The sequence below is a fragment of the Chamaea fasciata genome, unplaced genomic scaffold (genome assembly GCF_029207755.1).
Source record: "Chamaea fasciata isolate MVZ Bird 193981 ecotype frontalis unplaced genomic scaffold, bChaFas1.0.hap1 SCAF_41, whole genome shotgun sequence".
Taxonomy (NCBI): Eukaryota; Metazoa; Chordata; class Aves; order Passeriformes; family Sylviidae; genus Chamaea; species Chamaea fasciata.
This window is the reverse complement of record NW_027094126.1, coordinates 1,832,385-1,837,320: the sequence shown is the minus strand read 5'-3', so window position 1 is coordinate 1,837,320 and position 4,936 is coordinate 1,832,385.

Below are 4,936 nucleotides of genomic sequence, written 5' to 3'. Positions count from 1 at the left end.
TCAGCATGGTTCAAAGAGGCACAGACTCCTGCTTAGACTTAACTGTCCCTTAATTCCCTGGACTGAGAACCCAAAGTTGAAGAATCAACAGGTGTGGCATGTTGTGCTCAGCAGGCCAAAGTGTGTCCTTGGGCTGGAGGGAGAAACTGTGTCTGTTTGGAAAGACACAGTGCTGAAAGTGCTGAAGGTTTGTGGCTGGGCTGGCAGGCTGGGAAGAGGGATGGGGAAAAGCCTGGCAGGATCAGCAACAGCACCAGTGGCAGTTTCTTCAACAACACTTGGCTGATAATTCTGCTATCAGTAAACGATTACCCGAGCAGGGAGACGATGTTTTGAACACTCAGAGTGTTTTTGTGCAGCAGAAGAGGCCTGGAGTGAGAACATTGGAGGTTGGAGAGATCAGCTGCCATCACATGATCCCGTGACGCCAGTAACCACAGCAAAGTTTTATCCAAAGCCAGGGAGACTCTTGGCTCTGCTTCTGGGCCTGAGCTCAGCAGAGATTGTGCCATTGTATTTTCACCAACTTCCATCACTGCTGAAGTAACTGATTGGCTTTTTCAGGCAAAACTGAGTCCCAGTGTGGGAGAAGTGGCTTGGGCAGCTCAGGGGTCTGATCCCAACACACCAGGCAAACCCATGGAGCTCCAGCTCCAAGGGCAGCCAGCCCTGAGCAATCCATCTCCCGTGGCAGACTCTGGCAACACCCAAAGCCTTGGCAGGGCTGGAGTGTAGAAACCGTGCTATAATTTCAAATAAACCAGCTTTTCCCATCTGCCTCCTGCCCTGCTGCTGGGCCACACTCTTCAAATGGCCGCAGGGAAAAGGTTTTACCTTTTTATTTAACATGATCAAATGAAACAATCTATGCAGGGGACAGGAGGACAACAAGAGGCTCATATGGATTCACAGCTGCCTGCCAGGAGCTGGTGGAGCTGCCGTGGAGCACCAGCTTGGTGCTGCTACACAGGGTGAGGGGATTTTTCTGTAGCTCAGGTGGGTCTTTTGGTACCCAGGATTTTCCCTTCTTGCTACACTGTATTCCAGGCAGGAAACCCTCCAGGGCATCCAGCCAGCAGGATCCGATCTCCAGTGGTAAATTCAGGAGAGCTCAGGTGTCCCTGTTCCAGCTTCTCACTGCTCTGTCCAGGTCAAAGACTTCCTGGCAGGGAGGAGGAGCGAGTGAATCACCAGCAAAGGGCAGGAGCAGGAAGTGCAGGTGCCAGGCTGACCCAGCATGGCTCCTCCTGGACCTTGGACAGATGGAGCTGGCCAGGAGTTAAAGTTTAACTCCTCTGAAGGCTTCGGCTCAGCAAAAGGCCCTGGAGACACCAGGGAAATCCTGCTTGGCCAGGAGCTGTGCTGGGACGGTCCCTCAGGGCTGCACTTGTGCCTCAAAGGCAGTTAAGTCAAAAGGCAAAAAAGTCCAAAGGGCCTCACAACGTTCAATAAGTGCCAGAAAAGAGATGGATAAAGACAATGGCCTTAATGAGTCCATCTGGGCACAGCAGTTCCCCCCACGCCACCAGTAAGGAAAAGCTCATGAGTTGTTTGTGATTTGTTGTTACCAGTGATCTCGGCAAAGCCGCAGGACTTTCTGCTCTCCCTTCTTTCTCTATCTCCCATTCCTCTTCCCAAGGGCATTTAAATCCAAGCATGACGGTCTGGACTAAAAAGGAGCGCGTAGTGCCCCGTGGGCAGGGCAGGACCTCAGGCATTAATCCCAGCTCAGGTTACTCAACAGCAATTTTGGATTCCTGTTCCTCACTTCACCCTGTAAAATGGGAATGGTGCTTCCTGAATTCCCAACGCTGCCAGAGTCATGTCTGAGGGCTAATTAGGAAGATCCAAAAACACTGGATGAGTGGCTGTGAGATGCTCCTTTGCTGAGGACCAGGAACTCAGATTTTCCTGCTCCTCCAGCCAGGATGCCAAGGACAGCCAGGAGCTGCCAGGAAAGGGCAGAGCAGTTCTGCCTCTGTCACACAGGGAACACACATCCTGCAGGGAATCCATCCATCCTGTTCCTTTGTGGCCTCTGCAATAACCTGACATGGAGAGGGAAGGAATCAATCGTGTTCAGCAGGTGGATCCAATGTCTCTCCCAGTCCCCAAGGCTGGGGAAGAAAGGATTCTGTAACCCAAGAAGAAGCAGCAGCCCTGACTGTCCAGGAATAAAAGAGTCTCAGTGAGCAGCTCCTGGCTAAAGTTACCTGCAGGCAGAAAGGAGAGAGCTCAGGGAAGAGCTCAGGCTGTCCCATCAGAACCACAGGTGTGCAGCCCTGCCTTAGCAAAGCCATGCCACACAAGTTTCACCATGGTGTTTTTCTGTTACCTTGCTTTTATCACAAAGCAAAAAGGGAATGTACAAACTGACAGAGTATGTTTGGAAATGGAAATAAAATTCCAGTTTAATCACTGATTAAACAAACCAGTGGTGCTGTTGGGAGGGGTCACTTGGAGTTTACGGATTGGGTGGGGACCTCAAAACCAAAAAAAATGCCATGAGGGTGTCCCAGGCTTTCCTGGGGGTTTCTTCAGCTGCTGCCTCACCCTGTCTGCTGCTGCTGGGCCTGGGCTGTGGGAAGCTCAGGAGCCCCAACACTCAGAGTCAGTGCCAGCTCCTTGGAAAATGCTGCGATGCCCCAGGTGAGACTCAGGTGAAACATCAGAAAGGGAGGGGTGAAGACAGGAAATGTTTTTTTTGGATTCTCCCCTCTGGTATAAACCTACCAGAACGGTCCCGTTCTGCAGCTCCAAGAGCGACTCCAGGAAAGATGTCCCTGGAAAGCAAGAGGCATTACCAACAGAATAATAATTACACCTGGGGTTGTTTCCTGGGAGGAGGATTGTTTGTATCTCATTGACTCATCAACCTGCAATTCACCACCTCTCACCAAAGCACCAGAAACCCCATTTTGGATCAACGCTGAGCTCAGAGCCCTCAGCTGCAACTGGGGAATGAGATCAGAGCTCAGAGCCCTCAGCTGCACCTCAGGAATGAGATCACAGCACTGTCACTGCCAGTTCTCTGCAGCCGCAGGCTGGTGGGTCCCTTCCAGCACAGGAGATTCCTTGACTCTGTGACACGTTCCCTGCTCATACACTTAACCCAAACAGCATCTGAGGTGGGTCCCTGTGCTGGAGGTGTTGTGGTCTGACCCGGGAGGATGTTTTTAACACCCCAAATTAAACCTTAAAAACCTCACACACAATTAATTAAGGCAAGGCAGCATCTCCTAAGTGCTGCTCTCTTCCTCCTCGTGGCCCAGCCCATGGCTCTGTGAGGTGCCTCGTGTTCTGGCATGGCCTCATTTGGACACTAATCCCACAGCAGATCCCTCTGGCACATGGAGCTCTCACAGAGCCAGCACGGGCACGGAGGCTGAGGCTTTACACTGTCTTTGATGCACAGTCTGACTTTTTATCCATGTTATTCTTCCTCCCTGATTCCAGTCAGCAGTCCGTGGGCTGCTGTAATGCAATCAGTGAGATCCATTCTTTTATCCTTGGTATTTGGATAATTAAACTTCCAGGCACTACTGCAGTGTATCCTATATTCCCAATATTTTCAAAGAACTACTCCATCCTATGTAACCTAAAAATTCTCCCTCTGTCTATATCCATTTCTCATTTTGAAAATCTGTAAGTCTGTTGGAATATTGAAGTTTTCCATAAAACCCTGAGTCAAAGCACATCACTGCAGCATTCTGGATGGGGCTGCACATTGGAAAATCAGGGATGGTTTGCCAAAAGTGCCTCAACGTTGGTATCTGCTGTCACTTGAGGTGCTCTGTGGTGTTGCCATCACCAGAAAAAGGGGAGATGCCAATCCAGAAGGTGCAAGTGTTCCTGTGCTGTGCTGGCCAACCGTGTGCTGATCCATTGAATCCTGGAATGGTTTGGGTTGGAAGGGTCCTTAAAGCCCATCTCATTCCAGCCCTGCCATGGCAGGAACACCTTCCACTATCCCAGGTTGCTCCAAATCCTATCCAAGGCCAGGTTGGATGGACCTGCCTCCATCCCCCCAGGATCCAGCCACGGGAACTGTTATTTATAGTGTGTGGATTTTCTGGGCTGTAATTCAGACTTTTTTTACTGGAATGATTAAATTTCACATGTCAGTGCTGAGACTGTCATAAAAATAACACCAACATTTTAATTTAATTAGTCACTTCCTGTCTTAATGGCCACTGCTCTGCAAGCAGCTTCCAAGGAATTTGGGACAGCCCAGAATTTGGGACAACGTCAACATCCAAGACCTGCAGCTGGGAAAGGAGCTGGAGCACCAAATATATACAGTTTTTGTTTTTTTTTTTAACTCAGGAATTTGGTACTTGACACGTTTGGAAGAATAATGAGGAAAGAAATAGAAACACCTAAAGAAACACAACGAATTGTTCAGAATCTCTCGAGGAGCTGCAAGGCTGGCCAGGAGCAGCACTGGTGTCCTGCTGAGGAACACAGGGATGTACTAAATCTCTGGAATGCCGAATGTCTCATTCGGCTGCTGAAGCCATTTTTTTCTTGTTTCCAAACAAATCAAGGCTGCAGGAGACCCAAACACCTGGCACGGGCACAGCCTCTGCCAGCACAGCCTCTCCTGAGCCCTCGGGAGCCACGGCGGGGTGGATCCCCAGCTCTGAGACCCTTCATTCCACTCTCGCTATGGCGGGTTTGAGGAGAACCTGCGGCTAAAGGCGAGAGGGGAGACAGAGCCAGGCCAGGGGGACAGAGCCAAGAGGGGAGGGAGAGAACCAAGCGAGGGGCACAAGGGACAGAATCAAGCGAGGGCGACAGAACCAAGCCAGGGGCGTGTCCCGAGGGCCCGGGGCGTGGCCCGGGGCGTGGCATCGCCGTCGGGGCCAGGGCCAATGGGGCCGGGGGCGTGACCGGGGCGTGGCCGGAGCCGCTGCCCCTTGCCGCGGCGGGCGCG